The following is a 21,838-nucleotide window of genomic DNA, read 5'->3' on the forward strand; positions in this document are numbered from 1 at the left end:
AATGTTCCCCTTCTGAATATTTTAGACTTGTATGAGTTCTCTAATATTTTTGTTTTTGTGCAAGGCCGCTTGTGAGGCGGCCTGGAGCCTTGAATGCTGACAGCCTCCATTAGCATTAATGCTGTTCTCTTATCTCCCCTCGCTCTCCTCCGCTCCCCCCTCGCTCTTTCTTGTCTGACGGTTCCCTGACACCGTTGACAAGGCTGACACCACCAATCAGCTTCGACTCAGCAAGGTCACTGTTCAGACTTGACTCGTGATTGGCTGCTGCGCTTCAGCGTGTTATTACTGTCTGATTTGATCGGAGGCAGGGGGTGGTCTCCAATCAAACAGAGAAAAGGTCCTAGAGAAGGTAATTAAATCCTGTCAGAGGCAATTATCGGTTCCAGGGCCATGACTCTGGCCCTGAATGCAGATGATCTGAAACTGTATTCTTGTCGAAATTCAAGAGGGCTCCTGGCATGGTTCAGCTAGGCATAAAGGAAGCAGCAGGCTTTCTGCAAACAATGCAGTTCTGTATTTTGAACCTTTCTGCCTTTTTCCCCCCTTTACCCGAAGACTTCTGTTTTCACTGATCAAAAATATTCCTTTTCAGGTCACATTCTAATTAATTTACTAGACAAGGTTTTCCTTTCTGGTACATAAATAATGACAAGTTTTACTAAAGAACTTCTGCCCCCAACACGGGCTGTAAGAAACAGCCTTTACCAAGGCAAACCAAAGCCTTTCGTGAAAGGACACTGTGCTGTATTTGGGACCAAGGGAAAGAAAAATGTAAAGCCTTTAACGTGGATATTCTGCCTGAGGTGGATCTTGCCCTGCTTGTTTATACTCTCCTGTGCTCATGATGGAGTTTGTTGCTGTGACAAACCTGGAAGTTTCTCCCAGATAGTCAATGGACAGCTGTGTGCATTTAATGACGACCGTGTTTAAAGGACAGGAAAAAGCTGCCGCAGTTTTCACTACATGAGGGAAAGGCCTTTCCCTAACCTTCAAAGGAATATTTAGGAGAGGTAAATTGTTTAAACTGAGCCTGGGACATGCAAACATAAAGAAAGGAATGTTGTATTTTTAATTGGGAAGAGAATGCGAAGATAAACTCCATAGGTGCCCTTCTGTTTCTATATAGATAGAGGACTTTGGTTTTGTTCCCTGTGTGACTTCTCTTCAATTTTATTAAATAAGCTTTGCTGCGTGGTTTTTGTCAGAAGAACTCACCCCTAAGAAGTAAACCCCTCTCCAGTTCTTGAATCGTGTTAATTGTTCTCAGTGATGGTAACCAGTTTAGCATGAAAAATATTTCAAAGGATAAAGGTACATCATTAGTGTCTATATGCTCACTCTACTGGCTTTAACAGACTTTGTGCAATGTTGCTCTCAATAAATGTCAGTCTTCCAGATAGATAGCCTTGATTTCAACCTTTGTGTTTTGTGAACCTGGGTATTATTATTTTTTTTTCCAGAATAAGATGCTGAAAACACCATTAAAACAATTTCTGTATTGTTGCTGATGAAACAGTTTAACCACCAGGGTTTCTCCCGAGGGAACAGTTAACTTTTCTCTAATCTTGGTTGTTTTCTTTGTTTCTAAAACACCATATTCCTTAATACGCCTGACTTTATTTGTTTTGCTGAAACATAAACAGATGCTTTAAGCAAAACATCATTTAAAAAAAGTAGTCCCTGCTACTAGTCCATTAATCAGGATGAGGTATCAGGCTGGGAGAGAAATTGGTGGGAGAAGATGTTAATAATAAGGAAAACTGCTTTGGACACTGATTGGCTGAGTTAAAAAAATATCATTAGTCCAAATCTGCACACATGATTGTGGAAATGATGTTTCATTCATCCCATATTATGTCTTTGGAACATCAAAGGCTTCATCAACTTCCCTAATAAAGATAAAATAGATATGAAGAGAGAAGCAAACTGCTCAAGAATCTGTCAGAATATTTTAGATGATCAGGTTCACTGCTATTACAGACCAGCTCACTTTTCCTCTGAGTGACAACTCTTTCATTTTTGAGTTAGAGTGTTTCTTAAAATGTTTTAAATTTATTTTTATTTTTAAAGTCTTTATTGAATTTGTTACAATACTGCTTCTGTTTCATCTTTTGTTTTTTTGGCCACAAGGCAGGTGGGATCAAACCCGTACCCCTCCGCATTGGAAGAAGCTTTAATCATTGGACCACCAGGGAAGTCCGTACTTTTTTTTTCCTGTAATTTGACCAACCATTTTATACTGAAGTGGTAGCTATTTTACAGAAGACACCTCTTATGAAAAAAGTCTCTGTGTAGGGAAGAAACTTTTGTAGATAAAGCAAAAGGAAAAACATTTGAAATATGTTCCCCCTGGTGATTAATATCAGTGCTCCTAAAAGAGAGGAAAAAGGGAAAAAAGGGAAACAAACTGGATCACCTGTGCCTGGCTTACTGGAGTCCTCTGTATGTCAGGCATCTTTATCCTTTTGCTCTGAATACATCTTTCAAGTTCCCTTACTTGCCTGGGAACTACTTAAGGACAGGAATGGTGTCCTAAGGTACCCACAAGCCAATAAATTGAAGACTCTCTTATTCCACAGACCTTTATAAGATGCTCATATGAGTCTCTGTGAGATGGGATCACTCCCAAGTTGAGATTCTAGAAGTCATCAATAAGTATATAGTAATGTTACTTAATCAGACAAGGGAGTTAACTATTAAACAAAGGTCCGTCAAAGCTATGGTTTTTTCCAGTAGTCATGTATGGATATGAGAGTTGGACTATAAAGACAGCTGAGCATTGAAGAATTGATGCTTTTGAACTGTGGTGTTGGAGAAGACTCTTGAGAGTCCTTGGACTGCAAGGAGATCCAACTAGTCCATCCTAAAGGAAATCAGTCCTGAATAGTCATTGGAAGGACTGATGCTGAAGCTGAAATTCCAATACTTTGGCCACCTGATGCAAAGAACTGACTCACTGGAAAAGATCCTGACACTGGAAAAGATTGAAGGCAGGAGGAGAAGGGGATGACAGAGGATGGGATGATTGGATGGCATCACCAACTCGATGGACATGAGTTTGAGCAAGCTCCGGGAGTTGGTGATTGACAGGGAAGCCTGGCGTACTGCAGTCCATGGGGTCGCAAAGGGTTAGACATGACTAAGTGACTGAACTGAACAAAGGAAATGGCAACCCACCCCAGTATTTTTGCCTGGAAAATTCCATGAACAGAGGAGCCTGGCAGGCTACAGTCCATGGGGTCAAAAGGAGTCAAGCACAACTGAGCAACTGAGCACAAAATGTCCTACTGTGGCATTATCTGATGGCTGTTATGTGTGCCAAAGTTTGTTTTATTTGTTTTATCCCTAAGGATGGGAGTTTTTATGCTTTTACTTAATTTTGTTACCATTTAAGTACCATCCATTAGAACTGCTGTAATGAAAAATATCTGAGATCTTTAGAATTATGTAGGTAGGCTGTCTGCGTGATGTGTCTTTAAAAAGGTTTGTAAACAGAACTTTTCAGGGGACATTATGTTGTGTATTGAAATGTATTTTAAAATTAACAATGATTATGCAAAACATAGAAAATAATTCACATTTTATCTCCTTATGTTGCTTTGGTCAGCATTATTGGATTGAGAAGAGAGGATTTGCCTTTTAATTGGTTTTTTCTAGATTTCTGGTGAGATTCCTACCACCATTGATGGCAGGAGCACACAGCCCAAACAAAGCTCATTGAGATACGTTTTCAGGATGGTACATATGGGGGCAGTAATTTATGAACAGTAATAGGAGCTGGGTATGCAATTCCCTGCCCAACACCAGAATAAGAATACCCCACTGATTACTGAGTTCAGTGAAAATACTTGAGTAAAAAAGATAAAATTCAGCTGCTGTTCACCTCATTTGTAAGTTGGAATTCCTTAAAAGCAGTTGGAAAAAAAAAGAATGACGTGAAAATCATGATTAACCATTCCACACTAAGAACTATATATTTTTTTAAAAGAGGAGTTGGCAGTGAAAAATTAGCTGGACCTTGCCACATAGGAAATGAAAAAATTAACTTTCACTGTTCTGTGACGTTGCTGCAAGTTCTCTGTGTTGCAAGCTGCATTTCACCCCTCAAGGGATCTGAAAACTTATCAGATTTTATTAATTTATTGGCTCTGTGCTGAGGTGTATTGTAAACCAATTTTAAGTACTTCATTTTGCTATTTATTCACTGCTCACTAAAAGAAGCAGCCTTTCCTACAAACCCTGAGGGTTTCCATAATCAGTTATATTATAGCTTTCCTCAACCTGAGGATATGAAATCTAAATACATTTAAATATTTTATTTGATGTTTCTTAATGGGTGTCACCTTCATCCCTGATTTGCAGAATTAAGGACATATTCTTTCAGCACTGGCATCAAGGTTGGGGATTGAAAGTGTGATTGAAGGAGTACCCCCTTCCTTCCTGTTTATAGTAGATGGCTATTTTATCTCCCCCTTCTTCTGGAGACAAAAACTGGCAAATGAGGATGGTGAAGTAGGAATGCTCATTTTACCTGTGATAAATCATAATGGAAAAGAATATGAAAAAGAATACATATGTGTATATAGGTACACATATATGCATGCCTGCTAAGTCAGTTCAGTCGTCTCCAACTCTTTGTGACCCTATGGAGTGTAACCTGCCAGGCTCCTCTGTCCATAGGATTCTCCAGGCATGAATACTGGAGTGGGTTGCCATGCCCTCCTCCATGGGATCTTCCTGACCCAAGTATCGAACCCACATTTCTTATGTGTCCTGCATTGGCAGGCAAGTTCTTTACCATTAGCACCACCTGGGAAGTCCATACACACACAGGCACATATAACTGAGTCATTTTGCTGTACAGCAGAAATTAACACAACATTGTAATTCAACACTTCTTAATAAATTAAAAAATAAGAAATGCTCATTTTTGAATGAGCATGAAGTTGACTGGCAGGGTCAGAGAATGGTGAAGAGATGAGAGCCGTGGTTTGGCACCAGGAGACTTGAAGGCTGAGAAATGCAAAAGAAGACAGGGGAATGATGGGAGAGAGGTGAGGTCGGGGTGGAGGTGGAGAGGAGAAAAAGAAAACCTCTCATAAATGGAAATGGCGAGGGGCACCCAGCTGGAATTCACAGGACTTGGTGGTTCTAAACAGGGTTCTATTCTAATTAGCTACTAGGGTTGATGGCTATGATCAGTACTGCTCAGCACCTGCTTCATTTTCTTCCCCTCCCCACCCCAGGGTTGAGAGGTAAAATCCAGGGTGCTCAGTTAAATCTAAATGTTAGACAAATAAGAATAATGTTTTTATAAAAGTATAGCCCAAGAGTTGCATGAGACATATTTAAAAAAAAAAGGTATTCTGTGTTTATTGGATATTTGTATTTTCTTTGCTAGATCTGGAAACTACCCAACTGACCCAGAGTGATACCAGGAGCTCAGTGCAAGCACATGCAGAGGTTCCCCAAAGATGGGGCCAATATCAAGGTCAGTCTGAAAATTGCCCCTTGGTCAAATTTCTAAGACTGTTGAGGTTAGTTTTGTTTTTGTTTTTTTTTTTTTTTTTTTTTTTTTGTTTGTTTTTTCCTTTCCTCTTACCCTGGTCATCTTTAGATAGCACTGCAAATATTTTCTCTTTTGTTTTCTGATACCTAACTCTTCTGTCCATCTACTGCCCCCCCCCCCCCCCCCCCCCCCCCAGTTAATCACTCCCTTCCTCTGCTTCCCTCAACTTTTCCCAGTGTCTCCAGGAGACAAAGTGATAATTGATAAAGTGATCTTTACCTAAATGTTTGATTTTCCTCATCTATTAATGGAAACCTTGTTCTTCCTTGAGGATCTTACTTCCTTTGTAGCTATCTTAAGTTGAGACCACTCTGTGAGTTACCCCAACAATTATGGAGCGTGGAAACAGAGGGAACATTCTCATTGTAACTTCCAAATCTCACGAGAGCCCACTCTCTCTGTGTTTGCCATACTCTTCCCTTCTTTGCTGACAACTTCTTCTCTCCTGTTCAGTTTCCACAGGTAATAAAGCCTTTGTCATCTGTCATCAAGAGTCCATTTCTCCATCCTTTAATTCTGGACTGGACTTGTAAGTTTTTTGGCCAATCAAATGAACCAGAAAGGACATCAAGCTGCTACTGAACAGAGATCTTAAGAAGTCTTGCAGCTTTCTTTGTGTCACTATCAGAACAGACTGAGTGGAGCTGAGGGGAGATGGAGACCATGTGGAGCAGAAATAAGCAGACCAGCTGAGATCCAACCACCAGATGAATGAATGAGGACATCCTAGGCTTTCCGTCCCCAGCAGGGCTGCCGACTACAAAGATCAGCTGATTCCACTTAGACCAGACATTTTGGGCTGTCCCAGTCATCTCAGTCAACTCACAGAACACGAGCTAGATAATAAATATTTGTGGTTTTTAGGTACTAGGTTGTGGGACACTTGGATCATCTTTTCCTTTTGATATATAAATTCTATCACTATCCTTGAATATTTCAGTGTCCGTATAGAGATTTTACAGACATCCTTTATTATATGATTTGGCTTCTTTGAAGAACTTTACCTTCATCTTAAAAAAAAGTACAGCTTGATACCTATCTATCTATATATACACACTACTATGTATAACATAGATAACTGCTGCTGCTGCTAAGTCGCTTCAGTCGTGTCCGACTCTCTGCGACCCCATAGATGGCAGCCCACCAGGCTCCTCTGCCCCTGGGATTCTCCAGGCAAGAATACTGGTGTGGGTTGCCATTTCCTTCTCCAATGCATGAAAGTGAAAAGTGAAAGTGAAGTCGCTCAGTCATGCACGACTCTCAGCAACCCCGTGGACTGAGTCTACCAGGCTCCTCTGTCCATGGGATTTTCCAGGCAAGAGTACTGGAGTGGGGTGCCATTGCCTTCTCCATAATAAAGATAACTAATGAATACTAATTCATTAGTGAATAACTACTGATACTAATGAATACTGTATAGCACTGGGAACTATACTCAATACTCATGCTTTCTTAGGCAGCACGTATACTATACTCAATACTCTGTGGTGACCTAAATGGGAAAGAAGTCTAAAAAAGAGGGGAGGTATGTATATGCGTAACTGATTCTCTTTACTGTACAGCAGAAACTAACGCAACATTGTAAAGCAACTATACTCCAATAAAAATTTTAAAAATTACAGCTAACGTTAATGATTAGGATATGGAGAAAGAGACAGAAAGGGTAAAAGGGAGTGGGACCAAGTCTCAAGACTGATCTAAAGAGCTGAAATGTTTTCAGATTGGCAGGAGAAGTGATGGCCAGGCAAGAGGGAAGCTTCCTGTGGAAAGATAGTCAAGTTTAGACAGTTTAATCAAACTTCCCTGTCTGAAAAATATCTTCCCCTCAATCTGCCAAGGGCCAAACTTCCCCAAATAAATACCCAAGCAAAAAAAAAAAAAAGAACAAGGCTTGATTCAAATAGGTTGTAATTAAATAGTGTCTATAATAATAGGGTCTCAATCTAACAGTTGTGTGATAGCAATGCATTTCTTTTCTTTGTAAAATAATCAACCCTGGTGTTCTGAAGAGATAAGATGTCGAGAGATGTATGTCAGCGCCTACCAGGGACGAGAAGGGGGTGATCATCCCCAAACGGTGGTAAAGGTAAAAAGAAGGAAATAATATCGGGATAATGGGAAAGGGAAGATAAATATTGCAAGCTTGTAAACCTGGTACAGAATAGGCATTAACAGTGGCAGAAGATGCTGAAGAGGATGGACGGCACTGGGTGCTTCATCAATCTTATGAATCAGTAAATTCAACTCTCTGAACTTTGCTTTCCTCTTTTGTAAAATCAGTGAGTTAGGCTAAAAGCTGGGACAGCGGATTTGGGGGATGCTTACTAACTCTTCCTTTCCATGACCAGCTCAGAGTTTGATAATCAGTTATAATCCATTGCCCTTTTTACCTTGAGTGTAGCTTTTGAACCTCTTTCGGTTTAGCAATCCAGGAAATTCCATCCATATAGTAGAGGTAATATCTGAGATGAAAACAGGTTCCTTTATCCTAGACTACATCATCGCAAATAACCCTTGGAATTTTAAAATCCATTGTGCTTCGTGTGGAAGAACGTCAGTGATTCTTTCCATCTCTGCTTTAGGAGATGTGACAAAGGGTGGCATCTTATAACCTGGCCACTCACATCAAATCACTTTAAGTTCTAGAAAAAAAGTCAATATAGACATTTGTTCTCTTTCATCTATTTTTCAAAATTCTAAACATGGGAAACCAAAAAAGACATTTAAATTTAATTTTCTCAGGCTCAGAGGGGAAATTGATTTTTGACATGCCTGACCACCACTTTATCAGATATATAGATTTCAAGGGGCCAACATTCAATTTCATGAGCTTTTTTTCCTTTCTCATGTATGCCATATTGTAAATCCATTTTGAAGATATCATGACGGTTTTTATATTTATTTTTGTTTCATTGGATTTTTCCTAAAGCAGAACCCAAATCTAGTCTTGAAACCAGGTCTCCTCAAATCACAAAAACCCACCCTTCTCTTAAAAATCATCTCTTCTTTGTTCTGACAGAAAGTGGCACTTCCAAAATTATGCATCGTGTTGGAAAATTGTAGAGTGGGTGACACCCAGGTTTTTTTTAAGCTTATTAACATATCTTGAATAATCTTACCCTCTCCCTATGACACCAAAGATTGCAGAAATGTAAGCTAAGTCATGTTTTGAATTTTGTTCCAACAAGCAATCTTGAAAAAAGCCAGTATTCTATATATATTGAATATACAGTTGAATTATAAGAAAAATCTGATGGTATTCCTAAACTCACACTTTTTTGGGGGGGTCATTTTACACTTTAAAAAATTTGTTTTATTCTCTTCACAAATATTATTGCAATGCCTGATGTGGAAAACAGAAAACACAGAAAATCTAAAAGGAAAAAATGGCTCATTTCTTCTACCCCCAAGTTGCCATGTCCTTTTATGTCCTTTATCCTCACTCCCTGCCTACCTCCCATCTCTCAGGAATCATGAATAATCTATTGTTTTTATTGTCTCTGTTTAAACTTCATTAATATACTAGGAAAATGCTTCCACCTAAATGCACATTCTTTCTCAACAACTTTTACTGAAGTACATCTTACAACACATGGTACAGTTTATGAGTTTCAAAAATGTATACAACCACATAACCAACACAGTTCAAATATAGAACTATTCCTTCTTCCAGTCAGTTCTTAATTAACATTACCTCCTCAAAGATAAGTCGTTAGTTTTACGTGTCCTTGAGCTTATTTAAATGGAATCATACAGTATGTAGTCTCTTAGTTTTGCCATATTTTCCTCAACATAAAATGATTTTGTAATTTGTTCTTGCTGCTGCACCTATTTCTATCTTTTTGATCACTGAGTATCATTCATTGTATGAATATACCACAGCTTGACTAGGTTTTCCATTCTCCAATTAATGAACATTTATTTCCCAGGTTTTTGCTAGTTTGATTAAAGCTGCTGGAAACATTGTTGCTCAAGTCTTTTTTAAACATACAAATCATTTTCAGTGCTTGTGTAGGAACCCATTGAATCAGCATACTATATAAACAACTGCCATTAACTCAACCTCTATTGTTGGTCAGTAAATTATTTGCTGTTTTCACAATCATAAAGAATGTTGCAGTGCAAACCTTTGTGAGTTTTTTGCCCTCTCTTTTTTATTATGGTAAACATTCATAACATAAAATGTACCATTTTAAGTGTATAGTTCTGTGACGTTAAGGAATTCACATTTTTGTCCAAACATCACCACTATCTATCTCCAGAAATTTTTTGTCATCTCAAACTGAAACTCTATACCCATTAAACAATAACTCCCTCCCCCAGCCCCTGATAACCACTATTCTACTTTGTGCATTTTGCTACTCTAGGTACCTCATATGTGTGGAATCATACATATTTGTTCCTTTGTGTCTGTCTTATTTCACTTTAGCATAGTGTTTTCTGGTTCTTCCGAGTTGTGGTATGTGTCAGAATCTAAGTCCTTTTCAAAGATGAATAATATTCCATTGTATGTCTATACCACATTCTGTTGGTCCATTCATTCACTGAATATTTCAGTTGTTTTCCCTTCTTAGCTATTGTGAATAATGCTGCTATGAACAGTAGTATACAAATACCTGTTCCTAGTTTCTGCTTTCAATTCTTCAAGGTGTATGCCTAGAAATGAAATTTCTGCATCATACAGTAATTCTGTGTTTAGTGTTTGAAGAACTACTGTTTGCCACAGTGGTTATACCATTTTAAGTTTTTACTTTGTGGAATACGCAAGAATTCTACTTTCTCCATGTCCTTTCCAATTCCTACTACACTTGTTTTTTGCTTGTTTTGGAATGATAGCCTCATTGTGGTTTCCATTTTGTGAGTCTTTATGCATAACTTTGAGCATATCCCTGATTATGTGTTCAGGTGAAGTTTCTGAAAACGTAACTCCTGTGGACAAGGTTCTGTGCCTTCTGAAGTCTCCTGACACGCATGGTCACACTTCACTCCAGAAGGGTTATGCTGATTTATTTATTGTATCAGCAGTGATGTGCTAATGTCACTTTTAGTTTGGTTTTTCATTTCTTTTTAGATAAGACTCAGTTCAGTTCAGTCACTCAGTCGTGTCTGACTCTTTGCGACCCCATGAATCGCAGCACGCCAGGCCTCCCTGTCCATCACCATCTCCCTAAATTATTCTGCATCACTTGTTTGATGGTTTCCAACATCTGGATATTTTGCCTTTACCATGACATTTATTCAGTTATTTGGAAATGTTTCATACTTTGCACATTGGTGATCACTGATAGTTGTGATGATGACCGCTAGTTAACTCTTATTCGTAAATAACTTGAAACCGTTTATCAATGAACTGTGAGTCATACATATTTTGTGGATTGTTTCTGCCTTGCTCTTCTTGTTCTCTATGTAAGGCTTTGTCTCCTTAAGGGATTGATAAATAATAGTAATTATAATTATTTCTTGCATTAGCATAGAATTTTAACTCTTTAAGCTTTTCCACACATGAGTGTCATAGCAACCCTTTCAGATATAAAGGTAGGAAATGTTCCCTTTTAATCATTACTATATGTAAAGAGGTTGTAAGGCCAACAGCTAGTTAGTGGTATAGACAAGGTGGAAACTGGACTGAGTGTTTTGATTCCTATTTAGAGTTCTCTCTTGGATGCTTTAAAATTTTTCATAAATATATACAAAAAGAGTAAGTATTTAAAAAAATCGCTAAATGTATAACATTTCATGAAAAAATTGAACTCCAGTAGAATTTGCCACTCTATTTTATCAGGCTCAACACATTTAATTTTGATATGATGCCAGGGTCTAATGAGGAAAGGCATATAATTTCATCATTACACTGAAAATAGACATTTCAAAGCAAGCACAGTGGACAAATTAACTCATCATGGACAGATGATAGTTATTATTTTCAATTACTTTGTGAGCTCTTTTCTCAGCAACCGTCTAATGTTATTCAATGTCCGGAAAGACATTTGACCTTTAGGGCAGAAAAAAATCTCTATGATACTTAGTTGTGAAAAACTTATTATTATGAAAGTTGTCAAACCTTTAAAAATTGAATTAGGAGATTAAAAAAATCCAAAATTTAAAATTTACACTATTGCAGTATGAACAAAAGATAAGAGATTTTCAAATTTCAAGTAGAGGTGCTTTCTGTAGAAATGACATTCCTGCATGGGTGTCTGCTGACTCAGTTTTGACTCTGACACCAGAAGCCCGGTAGAGGTGAAGAAATTTGATGCTCATGGCTGTCAAACATATTTAGACATTCTTTTTTCCCTCCCAATTTTATTGAGATATGATTGACACAGCACTGTGTAAGTTTAAAGTGTACAGCATAATGATTTGAGTAGTAAACATCATGAAATGATTATCATAAGAAGTTTAGTATGCATCCATCACCTCACACAGACACAAAATTAAAGAGATAGAAAACATTTTATTCCTTGTGATGAGAACACTTAGGATTTACTCTCCTAACAATGTTCATATATGGCATACTGCCTTGTTAATTATATTTATCATGTGGTGCATTTTATCCTGAGTATTGATTTATCTCATAATTGCAAGTTTGTACCACCTTCATCCAATCCCCTCTTCCTCTGCCCATTCCTCTGATAACCACAAATCTGGTCTCTTTTTCCTATGAGTTTGTTTGTTTTTGAAATATAGTTGACCTATAGTACTACGTGATATCCTGTTACACAGCATTGTGGTTTGGTATTTCTATATATTTCTAAATGATCACCATGATAAGTCTAGTTATGATCTGTCACCATTCAAAGATATTAATTATTGACTGTATTCCCCACACTGTACATTTCATACCTGTGACTCATTCATTTTGCAACTGGATGTCTCTTAATCTCCCTCACCCACGTCTCTCCTTCACCTACACCCCCCACCCCTTTGGCACCTACCTGTTCATTCTCTACTTATGACTGTTTCTGTTTTGTAATGTTCATTCATTTTTTTTTAGACTCCATACATAAATAAAATCATGTAGTATTTATCTCTGGTGGCTCAGTGATAAAGAACCTGTCTGCCAATGCAGGAGACGTGGGTTCAATCCTTGGGTTAGGAAGATCCCCTGGAGGAGGAAATGGCAACCTGCTCCAGTATTCTTGCCTGGGAAATCCCATGGACAGAGGAGCCTGGTGGGCTACAGTCCATGGGATCGCAAAAGAATTGGACATAACTTGGCAACTAAACAACAACAACATATAAATAAATTCATACACTACCTATCTTTCTCCACCTGACCTGTTTCATAGCATAATATCCTCTAGGCCCATTCATATTGCCACAAATGGCAAGATTTCATTCTTTTTTTATGTCTGAACAATATTCCACCACACACACACACACCACATCTTAATCCATTCATTTATTGATGGGCATTTAGGTTGCTTCCGTATCTTGGCTATTGTAAATAATGCTGCAATGAACAGAGGGGTGCATGCATCTTTTCTAATTATTATTTTCATTTTCCTTGGATAGATATCCAACAGATTCAAACTCGACTACTCTGTCATACCCACAAAAAATAAATTTAAGGTGAATTCAAGACTTAAATGTAAGACCTGAAACCATTATACTTATAGGAAAAATGAACGCAGTTCAGTCTTTGACATCGGGTCTCAGTAACATTTTTTTGGATGCGTCTCCTCAGTCAAGGGAAAAAAAAAGAAAAAAAAATAAATCAAACTACATTGAAGTAAAAAAGCTTCTGCACAGTGAAGGAAGCTATCAACAAAACAAAAGGTCCACCTACTAGAATGGGAAAAGATGTTTGCAAACAATATATCTGATAAGGAGTTAATATCCAAAATACACAACTAATACAACTCACCATCCAGTACTAGTCAGCTGTATGATGGTTGGTTGTAATGGAAGCTGTGAGAAAGGATCAAGTCAGCTAAGGAAAGATTAGAGTGAGAAAAAGAAGGTGTCTGGAACAGACCCTAGAGAAACTCCATCATTTAAGGGCCAGATATTTAGTGGATTTTACAGTGTATAACACCAAACAATGCGGCATTCTAGAAGTCAGGTATATTACTTTCCAAGGACTGCTATCCCAGCAACTGGGTGGCTTAAAACACAGAAGTGTGTTCTCTCACAGTTCAGGAGACCAGAAGTCTGAAGTTAAGGTGTCAGCATGGTTGGTTCCTTCTTAGGGACTCAGAGAATCTGTTCACGGCTGTTTGTTGGCTTGTGGTTTTTCTGCACTCCTTGGTGGTCCTTGGCTTGCAGATGTATCGCTGTTATCTCTACTTCTGCTGTCACGTGGAAATCTCCCCTCTATGTCTGTGTCTCTGGGTCTCTTCTTATTAAACACCAGTCGTACTGGATTAAAAGTCCCCTCTACTCTGGTATGACTTCACCTTAATGAACTGCTTCTGCAAAGCACCTATTTTCAAATAAAGCCACATTTCAAGGTTTGGGACATGAAAACATTTTGTTGTTGTTGTTTAGTGGCTAAGTCATGTCCAACTCTTTTGCAATCCCATGAACTGTAGTCCGCTCCTCTGTTCACGGGATTTCCCAGGCAAGAATACTGGAGTGGTGAAACATTTCCTTTTCCAGGAGATCTTCCCAATCTAGGGACATAAATTTTAGGAGGATACTAAGCTGGAATCAAGATTGCCGGGAGAAATATCAATAACCTCAGATATGCAGATGACACCACCCTTATGGCAGAAAGTGAAGAGGAACTAAAAGCCTCTTGAGAAAAGTGAAAGAGGAGAGTGAAAAGTTGGCTTAAAGCTCAACATTCAGAAAACGAAGATCATGGCATTCGGTCCCATCACTCCATGGGAAATAGATGGGGAAACAGTAGAAACAGTGTCAGACTATTTTTTGGGGGCTCCAAAATCACTGCAGATGGTGACTGCAGCCATGAAATTAAAAGACGCTTACTCCTTGGAAGAAAAGTTATGTCCAACCTAGATAGCATATTGAAAAGCAGAGACATTACTTTGCCGAATAAGGTCCGTCTAGTCAAGGCTATGGTTTTTTCAGTGGTCATGTATGGATGTGAGAGTTGGACTGTGAAGAAGGCTGAGCGCTGAAGAATTGATGCTTTTGAACTGTGGTGTTGAAGACTCTTGAGAGTCCCTTGGACTGCAAGGAGATCCAACCAGTCCATTCTGAAGGAGATCAGCCCTGGGATTTCTTTGGAAGGAATGATGCTAAAGCTGAAACTCCAGTACTTTGGCCACCTCATGAGAAGAGTTGACTCATTGGAAAAGACTCTGATGCTGGGAGGGATGGGGTGCAGGAGGAGAAGGGGACGACAGAGGATGAGATGGCTGGATGGCATCACGGACTCGATGGACGTAAATCTGAGTGAACTCCGGGAGATGGTGATGAACAGGGAGGCCTGGCGTGTTGCAATTAATGGGGTCGCAAAGAGTCGAACATGACTGAGCGACTGAAGTGAAACTGAAACTGAAACCCAGTATACAAAGAGAAAAGATAAATTCCGAAAGAAGGTAGTGTTAGCAGCTTGTGATATTTGCAGAAGAGAGGTCCAGAGAATAGTTTAAAACTTGTCTTAATTTGTTGGAAAGAGGAGATCTGCTGATAAAATTTTAGTAGATGATCCTTGAATCTGAACGTGCAGATTCTCTTCTTGTTTTCAGTCATTCTGGAGTCTTGTTGGTGGCTTGTACTGGAGAGTCTGTCTTTACTTTTGAGAGATGGCAGTAGGTGTTCTCATGTGGCCCAGGGGTCCTGGCTCTGGAGCAATGTGAGAGTACAGATGCCATCTTTGGAATTTCTCTTTTTGATCTCTACAACCACTTGATTTCCCTTCGAGATCTTTCCTTAAGTAATATCCAAGCCCTCTCCTATTTAGAGTGCACAAGGGCTAATGGGATCACTAGCTGAGGTGAAATGGTTGCAGATGGTAATGTGAAGACTAATTTATTTTCAGAGGCTTTTAGGAATTCATGTGCTTTTAATGATAGCTTACTATAACCACAAATCCCTCATTTTCATTCCTTAAAGGGAGAGAATATTGCCCATTATTAACAGTGGAAGAAGACAGAGTAGGCAGCTAATTGACCCAGCAAATCTGACACAATCATGATAGGGTTATGAAAGCTAAAGAGTTTTACTACGCTTGTAGGACTTTGTCTCATTTTTTATATAGACTTCTTTGACCTGCTTGCAAACCATTTTCACCTGCTTGTCTTTCTTTCTCAGTCCAGCATCCATCTGGCAGGCCCATGGCGAGCTTAGGTTTCTGTGATCCCTTTATTCACCAAAAGGCTGAGACAGTCTTGCACTCCCAACATTGGGATGGTGATTTTTTCTTGGAGAGGGCAAAGATGGGAGATGGTCCTTTACTCTGTTTTGGGTTCCTATTATCCACTACTTCTTAAGACAGAGAATGACTTGCTGGCCATCACTAGTTTGGCAGGGAAAAGGAGTGAAAACGTCCTTTAAGTCAACTTGACTTGGTGGTATCATATGTCTATAATTCATGAAGGCCAGAGGCCCTGAGATAATGCTTGGAAAGGTCTGATTTTTCACTTGCTGAAAGTTCCTCCTTCCATCACCATCTCTACTGATACTGGACTCTTTGTTTTGCTACCCAGACTTATGTTCTGCCTCTGATGAGTTGCAGGTTTGTTGTTAGTCTTTCCAGGTCTTGAAGCTTGGGTTTCTCTGAGGAGTTTTCACAAGGGTTTTATTTCTAACTCTTCAGTTCAGTTCAGTTCAGTCACTCAGTTTTGTCTGACTCTTTGAGACTCCATGAATCGCAGCACACTAGGCCTCCTTATCCATCACCAACTCCCGGAGTTCACCCAAACTCATGTCCATCGAGTCAGTGATGCCATCCAACCATCTCATCCTCTGTCAGCCCCTTCTCCTCCTGCCCTCAATCTTTCCCAGCATCAGGGTCTTTTCAAATGAGTCAGCTCTTCACATGAGGTGGCTAAAGTACTGGAGTTTTAGCTTCAGCATCCGTCCTTCCAATGAACACCCAGGACTGATCTCCTTTAGGATGGACTGGTTGGATCTCCTTGCAGTCCAAGGGACTCTCAAGAGTCTTCTCCAACACCACACTTCAAAAGCATCGATTCCTCGGTGCTCAGCTTTCTTCACAGTCCAAATCTCACATCCATATACGACCACTGGAAAAACCATAGCCTTGACTAGACGGATCTTAGTCAGCAAAGTAATGTCTCTGCTTTTGAATATGCTATCTAGGTTGGTCATAACTTTCCTTCCAAGGAGTAAACATCTTTTAATTTCATGTCTGCAATCACCATCTGCAGTGATTTGGGAGCCCCAAAAACTGAAGTCTGCCACTGTTTCCACTGTTTCCCCATCTATATCCCATGAAGTGATGGGACCAGATGCTATGATCTTCGTTTTCTGAATGCTGAGCTTTAAGCCAACTTTTTCACTCTCCTCTTTCACTTTCATCACTTTCATCAAGAGGCTTTTAGTTTCTCTTCACTTTCTGCCATAAGGGTGGTGTCATCTGCATATCTGAGGTGATTGATATTTCTCCCAGCAATCTTGATTCCAGCTTGTGCTTCTTCCAGCCCAGTGTTTCTCATGATGTACTCTGCATAGAAGTTAAATAAGCAAGGTGACAATATACAGCCTTGATGTACTCCTTTTCCTATTTGGAACCAATCTGTTGTTCCATGTCCAGTTCTAACTGTTGCTTCCTGACCTGCATACAGGTTTCTCAAGAGGCAGGTGAGGTGGTCTGGTATTCCCATCTCTTGAAGAATTGTCCACAGTGTATTGTGATCCACACAGTCAAAGGCTTTGGCATAGTCAATAAAGTAGAAATGGAACTCTCTTGCTTTTTCGATGATCCAGTGGATGCTGGCAATTTGATCTCTGTTTCCTCTGCCTTTTCTAAAACCATCTGGAACATCTGGAAGTTCACGGTTCATGTATTGCTGAAGCCTGGCTTGGAGAATTTTGAGCATATCTACTACTGTTAGCAGGAATCCCTTAGAAGAAATGGAGTAGCCATCATGGTCAACAAAAGAGTCTGAAATGCAACACTTGGATGCAGTCTCAAAAATGACAGAATGATCTCTGTTCATTTCCAAGGCAAACCATTCAATATCACAGTAATCCAAGCCTATGCCCCAGCCAGTAATGCTGAAGAAGCTGAACTTGAATGGTTCTATGAAGATCTACAAGACCTTTTAGAACTAACACCCAAAAAAGATGTCCTTTTCATTATAGGGGACTGGAATGCAAAAGTAGGAAGTCAAGAATCACCTGGAGTAACAGGCAAATTTGGCCTTGGAATATGGAATGAAGCAGGGCAAAGGCTAGTAGAGTTTTGCCAATAGAACGCACTGGTCATAGCAAACACCCTCTTCCAGAAACAAAAGAAAGACTCTACACATGGACATCACCAGATGGTCAACACCAAAATCAGACTGATTATGTTCTTTGCAGTCAAAGATGGAGAGGCTCTATACAGTCAACTAAAACAAGACTGGGAGTTGACTGTGGTTCAGATCAAGAACTCCTTATTGCCAAATTCAGACTGAAATTGAAGAAAGTGGGGAAAACCAGTAGACCATTCAGGCATGACCTAAATCAAATCCCTTATGATTTCTATCTCTTAGAGGCCCCAATTTGCCCATGGCTCTGCTCTGTCTCACGCTTCACCCATTCCAGCCAGGGAAACGCTAGAGCTCTAGCATACAGGACAACAGTCTGGTTCTGAGGTCCAGAAGGAGACCTCCACTGTCTCAGAAGTACCACACAATCTTTCTTGATGGGAAAAGTGTGGGTTTTGAAGGCAGGCCCCTTCAGGGATTGAATGTCAGGCTCTGACCACCGCTAGTTTTACTTTTTGAAAAAAATTCCATTAAGTACATTCTAAAAACCACACAACAATACATATATCTAAAATGCATATAAAGACATAGACTGGAGCATATATATGCAATATGTGATTGTTATTGCTCCAAGGTGAATCTGGGAACCAGGTAGTACTAGAGAGGGAATGAAGGGGACTTTATGTTGATCAATAATAGCTTAGGTCTCTTATATTTTTTAAAAATATGGAAGGACAGGTCAAGCGGGGCAGAGATACTGTGTACACACGACAGTGCTATTTGTTTGCAGCATCCCCCCTCCCCACAGCGCGACTGAACTAGTGAGCCTAAAAACCAGCAAACAGAAGAAGTTAAACAGAGGGAACCACCTTGGAAGTGAGCCCACACGGCCCATAACATCAGAGAAGAGCCAGATACATTTTTAATTTTTTAATATTTTTAAAATCATTCTTTTTTTTTTTTTTTGCCTTTTGCTTTTTTTTTCTTTTTTTTCTGAGCTTTTTTTTAATTGTTAAATCTTCTATTTCTCCTCTAATTTTTATTTCTATAACCTAGTATTACTATTTTTTTTTAAAAAAAAAAGACTTTTTTTTTTTTTTTTAAGGCAAACACCATATATACTCTTTGGATGGTTGTTGGTGTTTTGTTTTGTTTTGTTTGTTTGTTTTTTAATAATTCTTTTTTTTCTTTCTTCCTTTTTCCTTCTGCTTTTCTTTAATATTGTATCTTTGAAAATCCAACCTCTACTCCAGATTTTTAATCTTTGTTGTCAATTTTGTACATTTAAAAACCCAAACTTCACTACCCAAGTTTACCTGAGAGTGAGATTACAGGCTTGACCACTCTCTCCTCCTTTGGACTCTCCTTTTTCTCCACCAGGTGGCCTCTGTCTCTTTTCTCCCCCATCTCTTCTCTATCCAACTCTGTGAATCTCTGTGTGTTCCAGACGGTAGAGAACACCTAAGGAACTGGTTACTGGCAGGATTTGTCTCTCTCCTACTCATTCCTCTCTCTTATCCTCCTGGTCACCTCTGTCTACTTCCTCCCTCTCCTCTTCCCCGTATAACTCTGTAAATACCTCTGAGCGGTCCAGACTATAGAGCGCACATAAGGAAGTGACTACTGGCTAGCTTGCTCTCTCCTCTCTTGATCTCACCACATCTCATTCCAGTTACCTCTAACTACCCCCTCCATCTTCTCTTCTCCTTGTAACTCAGTGAACCTCTCTGAGTGTCCCTCAAGGTGGAGAAACTTTTCATCTTTAACCTAGATGTTTTATCATCGGTGCTGTATAGATGGAGAAGTCTAGAGGCTACTGTGAAAATAAAACTGAAAACCAGAAGCAGGAAGCTTAAACCCAAAGCCTGAAAACATTAGAGAACTCTTGAATTCAGGGAACATTAAGCAATAGGAGCTCATCAAAAGCCTTCATACCTACACTGAAACCAAGCTCCACCCAAGGGCCAACAAGTTCCAAAACAAGACATACCACGCAAATTCTCCAGCAACACAGGAACACTCCCTGAGCCTCAATATACAGGCAGCTCAAAATTATCCCAAAACCTTTGATGTCTCATAACCCATTACGGGTCACTCCACTGCACTCCAGAGAGAAGAAACCCAGCTCCACCCACCAAAACTCCAACACAAGCCTCCCTAACCAGGAAACCTTGACAAGCCACTGATAGAACCCCACCCAAAGTGAGGAAGCTCCATAATAAAGAGAACTCCACAAATTATCAGAATATAAAAAGGCCACCCCAAACGCAGCAATATAACCAAGATGAAGAGACAGAGGAATACTCAGCAGGTAAAGGAACAGGAGAGTTGCCCACCAAATCAAACAAAAGAGGAAGAAGTAGGGAATCTACCGGAGAAGGAATTCCGAATATTGATAGTGAAAATGATCCAAAATCTTGAAATCAAAATGGAAACACAGATAAATAGCCTAGAGACAAGGATTGAGAAGATGCAAGAAAGGTTTAACAAGGACCTAGAAGAAATAAAAAAGAGTCAAAATATAATGAATAACGCAATAAATGAGATCAGAAACACTCTGGAGGCAACAAATAGTAGAATAACGGAGGCAGAAGATAGGATTAGTGAAATAGAAGATAGAATGGTAGAAATAAATGAATCAGAGAGGAAACAAGAAAAACGAATTAAAAGAAACGAGGACAATCTCAGAGACCTCCAGGACAATATGAAACGCTCCAACATTCGAATTATAGGAGTCCCAGAAGAAGAAGACAGAAAGAAAGATCATGAGAAAATCCTTGAGGAGATAATAGTTGAAAACTTCCCTAAAATGGGGAAGGAAATAATCACCCAAGTCCAAGAAACACAGAGAGTCCCAAATAGGATAAACCCAAGGCGAAACACCCCAAGACACATATTAATCAAATTAACAAAGATCAAACACAAAGAACAAATATTAAAAGCAGCAAGGGAAAAACAACAAATAACACACAAGGGGATTCCCATAAGGATAACAGCTGATCTGTCAATAGAAACTCTTCAGGCCAGGAGGGAATGGCAAGACATACTTAAAGTGATGAAAGACAATAACCTACAGCCCAGATTACTGTACCCAGCAAGGATCTCATTCAAATACGAAGGAGAAATCAAAAGCTTTACAGACAAGCAAAAGCTGAGAGAATTCAGCACCACCAAACCAGCTCTCCAACAAATTCTAAAGGATATCCTCTAGACAGGAAACACGAAAGGGTGTATAAACCCGAACCCAAAACAATAAAGTAAATGGCAACGGGATCATACTTATCAATAATTACCTTAAACGTAAATGGGTTGAACGCCCCAACCAAAAGACAAAGACTGGCCGAATGGATACAAAACAAGACCCCTCTATATGCTGCTTACAAGAGACCCACCTCAAAACAAGGGACACATACAGACTGAAAGTGAAGGGCTGGAAAAGATATACCACGCGAATAGAGACCAAAAGAAAGCAGGAGTGGCAATACTCATATCCGAAAAATAGACTTTAAAACAAAGGCTGTGAAAAGAGACAAAGAAGGCCACTACATAATGATCAAAGGAACAATCCAAGAAGAAGATATAACAATTATAAATATATATGCACCCAATATAGGAGCACCACAATATGTAAGACAAATGCTAACAAGTATGAAAGGGGAAATCAACAATAACACAATAATAGTGGGAGACTTTAATACCCCACTCACACCTATGGACAGATCAACTAAACAGAAAATTAACAAAGAAACGCAAACTTTAAATGATACATTAGATCAGTTAGACCTAATTGATATCTATAGGACATTTCACCCCAAAACAACGAATTTCACCTTTTTTCAAGTGCTCATGGAACCTTCTCCAGGATAGATCACATCCTGGGCCATAAATCTAAACTTGATAAATTCAAAAAATCGAAATC

The 21,838-nt window shown here is 39.3% G+C and overlaps 1 long non-coding RNA gene across 1 annotated transcript; it reads left to right on the plus strand.

The window, feature by feature from the left end:
• The first annotated feature begins 276 nt into the window (after window positions 1-276).
• Window positions 277-7,191, plus strand: LOC105602330 (uncharacterized). The gene is made up of 3 exons (XR_001020930.5): window positions 277-352; window positions 5,405-5,494; window positions 6,026-7,191. It is a non-coding gene; the product is annotated as an uncharacterized LOC105602330 (long non-coding RNA).
• The last annotated feature ends 14,647 nt before the right edge of the window (window positions 7,192-21,838 follow it).

Source organism: Ovis aries, chromosome 15, assembly GCF_016772045.2.
Source record: "Ovis aries strain OAR_USU_Benz2616 breed Rambouillet chromosome 15, ARS-UI_Ramb_v3.0, whole genome shotgun sequence".
In the NCBI taxonomy this organism is placed as follows: domain Eukaryota; kingdom Metazoa; phylum Chordata; class Mammalia; order Artiodactyla; family Bovidae; genus Ovis; species Ovis aries.